Below are 12,561 nucleotides of genomic sequence, written 5' to 3'. Positions count from 1 at the left end.
TCAGGAGAAATTCCACTTTATTACGTTCTGTGATTTGATTACATCAAAATACGTTTATCCAATTCAATCAGCATTTGAATAGATAAAGACTAGCGCCAGTTTCTAAGTTGTTCTCAATCTGATCACATTTGTGAAACTACAGTTTTACGCAACCAAATACATCCACTGTTTGCTTCCATATTTTTTAAGACTTGTTTTTGAGTTTTTTTATTTCCAAGCTAAAAAAAACTTTAGATTATTATTCGATAAATTAAGATACGCTATTTATAGCTCGCCAGTAATTCAACAATAATATTTATTAAAAGATCGTGAACTTCGATTGTCGAATGTCGGCTTCATTAAAATTTTCGATTTCTTGTACAAAATAAAAGTTATGCTACAGCTCGTTGGTGATTTAAAGAAAAAAATAACCAAATGTTTGTTGAACATATTGTTCAAATCTTGATTACGTTCATTTGAAAGTTATGATTCGATTAGCTAAGTGCGCTTTCATTACTGTGAATGAAAGAAAGGTATTTGACCTTAAGGTTAAGCTCGTGTTATTTAATCACAAATTGCGAAGACGGTTGTTTCCAAAGTTTCCGTGCTAGCTGATCGTTCACAATACGGTGCTGGCGCGAGACTGCACGACCTTGATATTTCGTATCTTGAATTCCCTACAACAAAAAGCTATTGTGTGTGCCTCTCAAAGTTTTCTTATTCCGTTTTATTGTGTAAAATCTACAAATCACGTTTTTTTTGTCGCTATATTAAGCAGAGCGTAAGATAGGTCCCAAACTCCAAAAAGGAATAACAAACTTCCTTAATACAAATGGAAAATAGTAGTAGACAATGGAGACGACTATATAATATGTTTATTTGTTGTTTTAGCAAATTTATATTTCACCAACACGCAATGTATAATCATCTCTGTAGATGAACTTAGCCACCGCTTTACATGAGAAACCTGACAACGAAGTTCGTAAATTCAAGAACAGATCCATTGCTACCGATATTCATAATCGTTACTCAATAGTCGATATTCTATGACTGGAAGTAAACGTAAATGTAATCGTGTAGATATATTTTTTTTCTGTTTCACCGACAACAGGAAGAGCCTTTAAGAATAACAAAAACAAAATGATCTCATATCGTTCAACATACGTTGTTTGATTTTACAGTTTTTATTTGATAAATTTTTGAGCACGCTCGGTTTTAATTCCCTTTAACATCGCATCGTTGCAATACGAATGACAGTTTAAAGATGTACTAGAATTTTCTTTTACGTGTTGGGCTAGCGAAATACACGACCTCTCCCAAGATACTTTGCGTTTGCAATTGCGACACATGTTGAGGGATCAACGCCTTCATTTAGGAACCGCTTAGAACAGGATGGTCCGGCTTGCGCCGGTATTAATCGCTAACAGCCGCCGCTCGCCGCCTTCTTTAATTGTCATCATGTATCAATGGTATTGCGATGTCGTGCGGGATAAGCTTATTTCAAATTCCGCACGATCCTCACCAATTACTTATGTACACGCACCCGTCCGTTACATTCACTGAGCTTTGAATATTAAACGCTTAAACTAATCAAATAAAACATTGTAACATTGCGGGTGAGTTTATCCTTTGTTCATAGAACTTTGTTCTTGGAAATTTCCGCAGCGAATACAATTCTGTCAAAACGAATCTCGCGGAAAACATACAGAACGTTATTGTTTTAATTTTATTCAGTGCCGTAAATTCTGCGTTCTAAATCAAACAACTACATAGTGATATTATCACACAATTGTAAGATGTCGTGTTTATGATGAAACAAAAAAAAAACAATTTTGTCATTTAAATTTATACAAGTAAATCCGAGTACGCAGGTAGTGTACCTTTAGGCTAAAATTGGCTATAACGTATGCTGCCAACACCCGGGGTCAAGAATCTCGTTGGCAACACTGCAGTTACTCCGTAATTATTTACTTTCGGCCTGTTGGTGTTGGTTTTCAAAGAGTCCGTCGATTTTTTTTTTGGTACGTGATTTCGTGCAAATTGATCGAGTGTAGATGAAATTCGATAATCCCAATACTGCGAAACACATTCCTGTTTTAAAATTCTCCTTTCCTGTTAGGTATGCTAAATACAGTTACAATTAATCTATATATATAAAAATGAATTTCTGTTCGTTAGTCTCGCTAAAACTCGAGAACGGCTGGACCGATTTGGCTAACTTTGGTCTTGAATTATTTGTGGAATTATTTGGTTTAAAGGTTAGATAAATATGAAAATGCTCGGAATCAAATAAAAATAACAATTTAGTTTTTCCTTTGATGTGTCCCCCGCCAGACGGATTCGTTTTGTTTGTTTTGAGTTTATTTTATACAAAATTTTACGTCTTTTATTTATCGATTGAGGCACTACGAAGTCTGCCGGGTCAGCTAGTTTTTAAATAAATCTATCGTGGATAAATTATGTTTGACAAGACGTTAAATTAAAGCTAAATAACTATCTATTGCTAAGTTAAGATTATCGTTCACTGTCAATATTAAGTATGTGAAGAACTTGTACTGAAGAATGCCGGTACAATTTATTTAACATTATTTATCATGATCGTATCGCGGAAATATATCTGTCAGTCTAGGAGACCGGTCCGACTGAATCCGCTAATACAAAGAATGCAAAAACTAGAACAAGCCGTGACGTGTGTGGTTTTAATGAGAAAACTTGAATGATTTTAGAGTTCGCCAATATAAATAAATATAACTATTAATACTTATTGGTTTTGGACACGAAATTATTGTGTTTAAGAAATGTGATAAGTATTATACGATTTCATTAATTAATTTAAAACAATTGAAACGTATATTTATTTACATCTTATACCTTTAAACGAGCAATTCTTGTATATAAATATATATATAATCTGAATCTCGGAAACGGTTCCAACGATTTTCATAAAATTTTGTATACAGGGGATTTCGGGGGCGATAAATCGATCTAGCTACGATTTGTGTTCAGAAAATGTTGTTTTATTCGTGTTTTCAATAATCAACTCTTCCCGACATCTATCGGCGAATAATAATACTATTTTTTTTTAATTGAGGGCAACTAACCGCTTTAAAGACACAACAAGATGGCGTTATCAAAAAAAAAAACGAGCAAAGCTCGGTCATCATCTATTTCCTTTTTATGAGGCAATCGACGATATCCGTCGATTCTTCATATTAATTTAGGTTGTTTCAACAATATTCTGAATAAGAAAATCTCTCTTCTTTGTTACATTTTTACGTCCAAGCCACTTATTCATTTTTAATGACATTCTCTAGTTTAAGCGCTAGAAAATAATATTGATGTTTCAGTTTTCTGTTGAGCAAAAGTCTTCGCCAACTTAATTTAAATCATAAGTACACGGAACCTGAGTTTCGTGTGGAAAAGTTTAAATTATGTATTGTAATTTTTTTTTTTCAAAGATTCACATATATTTTTTTTCTATTTCTTAAATGCTTTGTAAAGTAAAATTGGTTTGTAAAAAAAACATATATATTTTTTTAAATGTTTTATATTATTATTACATTTATACACTTATGGAAGTTTATTATTCAATTTAATTCCGAAACTTAATTGTGAAACGTAGTGAATCGCTTTTTTAACGTGCTTTTTCACTTTCGTGCTTTTATGTTTCATTAGGATAGGAGACAGGATAGATAAGTTTACAACCATTCTTGCTGCTGCCCACCAGCCATTTGCTTAATCTGACGGAAAAGGTCGAGTTTCAATTTTATTAGATATGTTTTTATTTATTACAATTCATGTAAAATTTCCACTGGCAGATTTAATGGCTAAGGCACTCTCTACCAATCAACCAAAGATGGTGCAAAATAAATGGTAGGTCCATAGAAGTATATATTAAATTATAAATACATACACAAAAATATATACATACCATAAACAAGTGTAAATATATATGTACATACATTTATAATAATAGTTTATACAGTATTCAAATAAAATCAAGTAATAAATAACTTAACTTCAACTTAATAAATACATGATTTTACTATCCTTTCAAACAAAACCAGAAAATACATTGCGGCAGAAAGAAAGCAAAACTGATATATAATTTATAATATATATTACTTATATTATAATTTTCAGTACGCACATTATCACTTTTATATCTATGAATTCTAATAAAATAGTGGAACGCTTGGTATCTATCTCCGTTTTCATTTCAAGCCAATCAGATGATCTGCCGTTCCGTGCCTCGATAAAATTATGTTACAATGATAAGTCAGTCCGTGACCCAGATGTATAGTTGCGACGATTTATTACCACTGAAATCATAATAACAAAATTAATTAGTACCTACCTCAGTGTTTTTATATAGAAGCTTCTCAAGATTGATTAATAAATTTTCAATTGTTAGAGGTTTGTTTGGGTTTTATTATTAGGTCATTAAGTTTCACAATGTAACCACCAAATATGTGATTAGTAAGTAAACAGAGCAGCTACGGTAAACCTTTAGGGCCTAAGAGGTCAAATTAAACATCCGTATTGAACATAATTCGATTTGCTTTCATTGATTTTAGTACAATAATACAGTCGGCAAGTTTTTACGTTAAGGATTCGTGAGTTACATGCTGAATTAGCGTTCATGCTTAACTGGGTAATTCTTTTTTTGTTGTTGTAAAACAGTATTAACGTTCGAAATAGAGGTAAAAAGATACCGTTACACCGGATGGCCCATGTGAGGATCGAACTCACGACCTTCGCGTTATTAGCACGACGCTCTAACCAACTGAGCTAATAGGCCGGTACTGTGAGGGATGAAGAACATGATGTAATGGGGAGAAAATTCTAGTGCGCATGCTCCAGCCGCAACGCATTGTTGGATTTCATGACATCTAGCGATCGTTCCATCTATTCCCTTTCGGATAACCTTAGCTCTGCATCCTTTTCTAGGAACATTTGAAAGCGCGACATCTATTTGATTTCACAACAAATTACAGAAGGTCTAAGTGATTCGAGTTTTTTTATAGGTTTAAGGGTTTTCCTTTTGAGAAAAAAATTGTACCAAAATACGAAAAGTAAATTTTTTTTTTGGTTTTTCGGTAAGCTGCTATAAAATCCAAAGTTTAGTTCCGAAGTGACTTTGTATTGTAGATGCGATTTCACCCCAAATTGACTTTTGGTATCATGTAAAAAACTGACATTTTCATTGTTTTTATGCATCTTTATTAATACTAAAAGGTTTTATTTCCATTAAGGTTCCCAAAAATTCAATTACCTAATTCTGAATCAATGCTGCCATCTATACACATGCCATCCATACATATGGCACCATTGATTCCGCCATACGGGGGAAAACGAATCCCTTTTCTCATTCTGGTGAATACCAACACGACTGGATCCCGTGATTCGAACACTGGAAGACAGATGGCGATAGAAATATTTTCAACTCTAAAATATAAAAAAAAAATTTAATATTTATTTATCCTTTATTAACTTATGCTTCCGCAAATAAACCGTGCGATTGACTTGAAGCTTGGCACAGTTCTTGTTTTAGAGATGGTTTTGATAAAGTATAGTTCAATGTACAATTGATGGTGTGTGAGTAGTTTAGGAGTAGATTGTATTTTAATTATTCAGCTAGCTACATATAGTATGATCTCAGCTCAGTAAGGCCGAGCTTAAAATTTTAAATTTAATTAACATACAAGTTGTACAACATCCAAAAACTAGACTAAAAAGATACCGTTACACGGGATGGCCCATGTGAGGATCGAACTCACGACCTTCGCGTTATTAGCACGACGCTCTAACCAACTGAGCTAATAGGCCGATGTTAAGGGAATTCAAAAACTTAACCTTAAACAAAAAATGGTCATCTGAATTAAAGAAAATCTGATTCAAATTGCCCCTTTTAGTAGTATTATAGCAATAGAAATTGGTTACATACGCTATACAGGGTGTTTTTTTTAATTATTATAAGATTAAATTCGGTTTTTAAATTATGTATACTTATCTGTTTTAAACATACGTAAAGTTTCATGTAGTTAGTAAACATATTAAGAACCACAGAAATGTCTTATTTTCAGGATGTAAAAATTAATGTGTAATATTTTGCAATTTACGTAGCTGTGGGTATTTTTCTTAAACAATAAATAAATGTATATAACACGAACCGCTAACCTACTGAAAATAAATTTATTTCATTTTAAAACTATACCTAGATTTTATTATTAAATGTAAATACTCAAAGAGTCAAGTATAAAATGGATGTGATAAAACTGCAGTGGAATTTTGTAATATTTGGAACAGCTCATATTTTTTTAATAACGAACTATTTGTTAGTGTATTTAGTAAGTAATATACATCAAAAGCTCAAAAACAAGATATTGACTGTTTTTTTAACTATCAACTAAAAATCAAAAAAATATTAATGTAATCAATAGAATTATGTGAGACAAACGGGTCAACAAGTAAATTTCGATTTCGGTCATTAACATAAGCATTATTGACGTTTCTATTGTGTTTTCAAATTAATAAAATTTAACATAACTGTTTTTTTTTTCATAGTATTCGATTTTATTTTTCTAGAGTGCCATCTTGCTCCTAGCAAATAAATTTGAATACGACAGATAGCTTAAAGAACGTTTTAGTAGAAAATAGTAAAGGAAGAAATTCAATATGAAATGAAATGCGAATACTACGGTCCTCAATGTTTAAGAGCGGTGTGCTTAGTGCGAGTTTGTTAAAGTTCTCGATAGCGTAAAAGTTAACCCAATTTTGTGTGCAGTTGGAACAGCGCCCCTAATGGCAAACGTAGGCAAACGATCCCATCTATACTAATATATAAATCTACAGTGGTTTTTACGGATGTTCCTCATACCCGATCCTGTAGACCGAATGGTAAACAGTCGACGTCGCCCAAAGCACGTCATTACGGATCCTCCCGATCCATTAACGGTACTATTAGGCACCACAAGCACCGGTCACCGTCCTCGTCGAACCCGTCGCTTGCGACGAAGGGCTCGACGAGCGAATTAACCCCTAGACACAGCCCACTGAGTTTCTCGCCGGATCTTCTAAGTGGGTCGCGTTTTCGATCCGATGATAGATTCTGCGAAGCACTGCTCTTGCTAGGGTCAGTGTTAGCAACTCTCCGGTTTGAGCCCCGTGAGCTCACCTACGCACGTTAAGGTGAAGCTGAAATAGCCTCTCAAGGCTATCAGCATAGGTAGGAAAAAAAAAAAAAAAGTATGTTCCGTTATAAGTACTGAACCATGCATCCGATTGACTTGAAACTTGGTATCCATGTAGAAAACACAATGACATGTACTTAACGAATAGTCTAATATTTATGTGAGTGTTGGTCTCCCTACACCAGTTGCGGGGGCGTTAATTATGAGAATCTTTGTGGGGATGAGAAATAATAATGTTAATTTAAAATGGCCAGCTAAGCGGACGGGTACAGCAAGTTCCATATAAATATGAGCTAACTTTTACGCTATCGAGAACGTTAAAAAACTCGCACTAAGCACACAGATCATAAAGATATTTGCATCGGATTCGTACATATGTGTGTTTTCGTGTACATAATATAGATAAACGCAAAAAATTGAGTAAAAATATACCATTACACAGGATGGCCCATGTGAGGATCGAACTCACGACCTTCGCGTTATTAGCACGACGCTCTAACCAACTGAGCTAATGGGCCGGTATTGACAGAATTAAAAAAATTTACCCTAAACCAAAAATAGTCATCTGAATTTTAAAAAATCTGGCTCAAATTGCCCTTTTTAGAAGTATATAGCATCAGTTATTGGTTAAATACGCTATAGAATTTTTATAGTGTTTTCGAAATGTTAATTAAGGATTTTATACAAAGGAAATATAAAGGATATATAAAGGACCTTTTCCGGAATCCAGGACCCAATTTTAACCAATTTTATGATATTACAAAACATTACTGCCTACTTAGTTTCCCAAAAATCAATATACAACTTGTGAGCGAAATCTGCTATCTACATTGACGACGTGAGTTTCCTCCCTCGCCCTCACAAATTTCAATAATTACAACTCTTGAATTGATTCATGCTTTTGGAGATAGATGGCGGATAGAAATATTTTAAGTCCTTATACTAATGATACGAAAAAGCAGTAAGAAATTGATAAAAGGACTATATAAATATTGAAGAGATAAATGTACAAAATACTTTTATGAACAGATTAAGTAGCCGCATTGAGGTCCGTATTATACGGTATGTCGTTTTTAGTTTAAGATATTGTATTTTGACTAAATGTTGTATGTTTATTGTAATTATTTTCAGTTTAACTTTATCCACGAACGGTAGGACGTTAGGGGTATTCAATGAGAGATGAGAATTAGTGGAATTAGTGGAAAGAAAGCTTCCGTTATGGATGCATGATATTGTACACCAACGATATCTTATAAGCACAATCTTCTCTCTATTCGACTTATCTTGAATTCCATTAATCATAGTTTGTTCTTTCGATAGATATTTATACAAGCGTTTTTCTAAATTTTATTTATTTATCGTATGGCATTCGTTTACACTGCGTGGATATAATTTAAATTTACAGTTTGTGAAATAATCGATAGCTTCTTCTGTTACATTTTTGAGATCTTCCACTTGGCCTGCGAATCTCGTTAGTGGGCATTCCATGACAATGTGGCGTATAGTTTGCTCTGAGCATCCGCAATCACAGCTTTCGTTTTCCGTCCAGCCCCATCTCTTCCGCAGTTGGTTACAGTGACCAACTCCCGTTCTCAGGTGGTTGAGCATGCATCAGATTGGGCGTTTTTATTTGAAACCAGGTGGGCTGGAGTGTGGATTCAGCTCGATTCTAAATTATATATCGATACAAGGTTTTCATGAAAAACCCTATTGTTTCAAGGGTGGACTTTGATTTAAAGATTTATTTGAAAGTGATATTTTGCTATGCTAATTCCCGTTTTTTTAATACGCATCATGCTTTTCATTAACGATCTAAAATCATATAAACCTGAAGCAAAAAATCCATTCTCAAGACTAACGATAATTAGTACGCTAATGAATGCTTAATTGTGAGCATAAAAAAATTGTAAATACCCGCAATGTCGTATGCTTGTAACTTGCTTATTGTTGCCTAGTTTGAGACGTCATAAGCCTAGTGTGAAGTAGAATACGTTAGCTGCTAAATCCGATAGTTTCAGGAAATAACATGCTTAAACAAATAGGACTTCTGCTTGCCCTAACGTATTATAATCGTTCGAATTAAGCCATCTTTATCGTACTTTTTTGGTAGGACCTCTTGTGAGTCCGCACGGATAGGTACCACCGCCCCGCCTATTTCTGCCGTGAAGCAGTAATGCGTTTCGGTTTGAAGGGTGGGGCAGCCGTTGTTACTATACTGAGACCTTAGAACTATATCTCAAGGTGGGTGGCACATTTACGTTGTAGATGTCTATGGGCTCCAGTAACCACTTAACACCAGGTGGGCTGTGAGCTCGTCCACACACCTAAGCAATAAAAAAAAAAAATCGTCAGATTTTGGCGTGGTCTAATAATGTTAGATTAAGGCTTACTAGATAGATTAAATAAATACCCGGTACTAGCAGGATAAGTTTACTAACAATCACGTATAATCCGAAAACAACATATCCTCATATTTACCACATTGTTCAAACTTCGATACACTTTTCACGAATACACGAAACAGTCGCGAAAGCTTTGACTTATGCTATAAAACATATTGTAATAATACTTCCGGAATTATTTGAATTGTTGAAAAAACAAAGACTGCGTAAATATAAAATGTATCCATGAATACGAATTTCAAAAGAAGAGTATATGAATATTGGCCTATGTGGGGTTCGAACCCACGACATTCGCGTTATTAGCACGACGCTCTAACCCCCTGAGCTAATAGGCCGGCACTTTAAGGGATGAAAATCTCAATTTGATCCTGGGAAGCTGAGTTATGCGCATGCGTGAAACCCCAGACAGACCTAAGCTCTTTACTACGTCACTACATTCGCATCAAAGCTTTGAGCAACACCGGAATTTTTATTACGTAGTTTTTGCATTTGATGAGTATCGAAATGATTATATAATTTAACAATGAAAAATAATCTATGTCATATATCTGACAATTGTGAATACATCTGAAGCCTTCAATTACTTTTGCGAAAAAAAGAAATTGTTAAAATTACATTTTATCAGTACATACCTACTGCATGAATGGATCTGTTGTATATTTAAACTGTGATTAGGATAACTGTATTCTAATATAATTTTAAAATCTACTATAGATTCAGTGTTTTCATTATGAATGCACACGAGTATATAAAATTTAATATTTTAATGAAAACGTTTAGGTATTAAGAAACTTTATAGTTTTACTCATGAAAAACTATTCATTTATTTGCACTTGCATTTATTATAAAAAAAATATTGTGATATGCATATATTAGACATTCAACAATCCACTTTAGAATTTTCATTATTTGTTTTTTAGTTAAGTAATTATTAAGTCTTTTACGGCGCTGTTCCGGTACATCTACATATATAAAAATGAATTGCTGTTCGTTAGTCTCGCTAAAACTCGAGAACGGCTGGATCGATTTGGTTAATTTTGGTCTTGAATTATTTGTGAAAGTCCAGAGAAGGTTTAAAAGGTAGATAAATATGGAAAATGCTCGGAATTAAAAAAATAACAATTTTGTTTTTCCTTTGACGTGTTCCCCGTCGGACGGATTCCTTTTTTTTTGTTTTAAGTTTATTTGATACAAAAGCTTAGGTCTTTTATTTCTCGATTGAGGCACTACGAAGTCTGCCGGGTCAGCTAGTATTTGATAAGTATTTATTTAGATAAATTAGTACCTGTCTTGAAATTGATATCCTCGCTTGATATCCTCGTTGGTCGATTGTTTGTGAGTCTGACTACTGCAAGAGCTTCGATTTCGATTCCTAGCTGGAGTCAGTTTTTATATTACAGGTATTTCGACTTGTTCTTGTCTCATATGTCCTTTCTGTTTGTTATTATGAAATGTGGAAGTAATTATGATAAACAAAAACATCTCCGGTATAGTGGTCTTACATAAGTGGGTACTATTCGTATCGTATCGTACATATAGGGCGTAACTAAAGATATGAAAATCAAAAACCTTTTTTTTTATTGCTTAGATTGGTAGACGAGCTTACAGCCCACCTGGTGTTAAGTCGTTACTGGAACCCATAGACATCTACAATGTTAATGCGCCACCCACCTTGAGACAGAAGTTCTAAGATCTCAGTATAGTTACAACGGCTACCCCACCCTTCAAACCGAAACGCATTACGGCTTCACGGCAGAAATAGGCAGGGCGGTGGTACCTACCCGTGCGGACTCACAAGAGATCTTACCACCAGTAATTACGCAAATTATAATTTTGCGGGTTTGATTGCGGTAGGTAGAGGTCCTACCACCAGTAACAATATAGTCTATACCGAATAGTTATATGGCAGCGTGAGAGTATTACTATACGGCTCTATTGTATGACGGACTTGATCAGTAATTAATACTCAGCCTAGCTTACCTCATGGACAAGAATAACTTTTATTTCCGGTTCGTCCAACAAAAATATGTTTCACGTGATATTGCATACCACACTCGCACTAATATGATTAATTGCTCAAGATAACATTATTAAAACGAGTGACGCTGTGTCTTAAGTAAATGATTTGTAACTGTATTTACTTTATCAGTAATAGCTGCAGTGTATATCCAGAGTAATCACAACGAAACTAAAATTAAAATAAACACGTTGCGTCTTATATTAAACAACACACTTGAAATACGATGTTCGGATATCAAAACAAGATACTGTGGCCTGTCGTATCTGAAGATCTGCAACATTGAACCTCAATTGAGTTGCATCATGTTGGCAAATAAAAATAAACCTTCAGCCAATAAAGTGATATTAATTTCCGCGTGTCTGAGATGCTGAAGATTAGTTACTGCTTACGTGACGAACCTCGGAGCTGCTGATTTCGTGTGAACGCTAAGTATTTGGTTGAAGATTGCGTGCAGTAATGATTTCATATCTTGTACGTAGCTTAAATAGCGGTTACAGTCTGTTAAATACTTGTATAGTTAGAAGCGCGAGACATTTCAAGATTTGGAATCGAACATTTTCCGAATTCAATCGATTTTCACCCGAAATTTATGACCACGACCACTCTGCCAAGAGTCCAAACGATTGAGAAGAAGAAGAATCAATTTCCGATATGGTCCAATATTAATTATATGTTTTTTTTAAATAAGATTATCTTTAGAAATATTACTCTGCCAACTATCGTACTTATCAAACTACATTTGACACAGCTTTTGTCGGCAGTTTTGCCTCCTTGGAATACATTTTGTACCTGGTGGGCGAAGACATGTTTCGCAGTGCAATACAAGTCAGCTCATATTCTGTCCCAGGGCTTATGCAATTTTCATCAAATGCGGTCAAAATCGATTCAGTGATTCGTGTGACAGAATTACACTCATATTGATATCCCTGTGGGCTATCAATCGAAGAATACATAAGAAAATTCTAAA

The 12,561-nt window shown here is 34.3% G+C and overlaps 1 protein-coding gene, 1 long non-coding RNA gene and 4 other non-coding genes across 8 annotated transcripts in view; 1 reads left to right on the top strand and 5 right to left on the bottom strand.

The window, feature by feature from the left end:
* The window catches only part of LOC101744139 (UNC93-like protein), a 97,078-nt gene that overhangs the window by 70,515 nt on the left and 14,002 nt on the right, over positions 1 to 12,561 (top strand). The window lies entirely within an intron of this gene.
* Positions 3,511 to 5,411, bottom strand: LOC119629216 (uncharacterized). 2 transcript variants are annotated; one of them, XR_009973120.1, is made up of 3 exons: positions 5,255 to 5,411; positions 4,130 to 4,301; positions 3,511 to 3,719 (listed from the first exon to the last, which is right to left on the bottom strand). It is a non-coding gene; the product is annotated as an uncharacterized LOC119629216 (long non-coding RNA). The 2 variants fall into 2 exon arrangements; XR_009973123.1 differs by lacking the exon at positions 5,255 to 5,411 and adding an exon at positions 5,042 to 5,153.
* Positions 4,707 to 4,780, bottom strand: TRNAI-AAU (transfer RNA isoleucine (anticodon AAU)). Its single transcript has one exon. It is a non-coding gene; the product is annotated as a tRNA-Ile (tRNA).
* TRNAI-AAU (transfer RNA isoleucine (anticodon AAU)) lies at positions 5,735 to 5,808 on the bottom strand. The gene has a single exon. It is a non-coding gene; the product is annotated as a tRNA-Ile (tRNA).
* Positions 7,617 to 7,690, bottom strand: TRNAI-AAU (transfer RNA isoleucine (anticodon AAU)). Its single transcript has one exon. It is a non-coding gene; the product is annotated as a tRNA-Ile (tRNA).
* TRNAI-AAU (transfer RNA isoleucine (anticodon AAU)) lies at positions 9,836 to 9,909 on the bottom strand. The gene has a single exon. It is a non-coding gene; the product is annotated as a tRNA-Ile (tRNA).

Source organism: Bombyx mori, chromosome 1 (genome assembly GCF_030269925.1).
Source record: "Bombyx mori chromosome 1, ASM3026992v2".
NCBI classification, from domain to species: Eukaryota; Metazoa; Arthropoda; class Insecta; order Lepidoptera; family Bombycidae; genus Bombyx; species Bombyx mori.
Note: the sequence above shows the minus strand (reverse complement) of the source record. Positions and strands in the feature narration are given on the sequence as shown.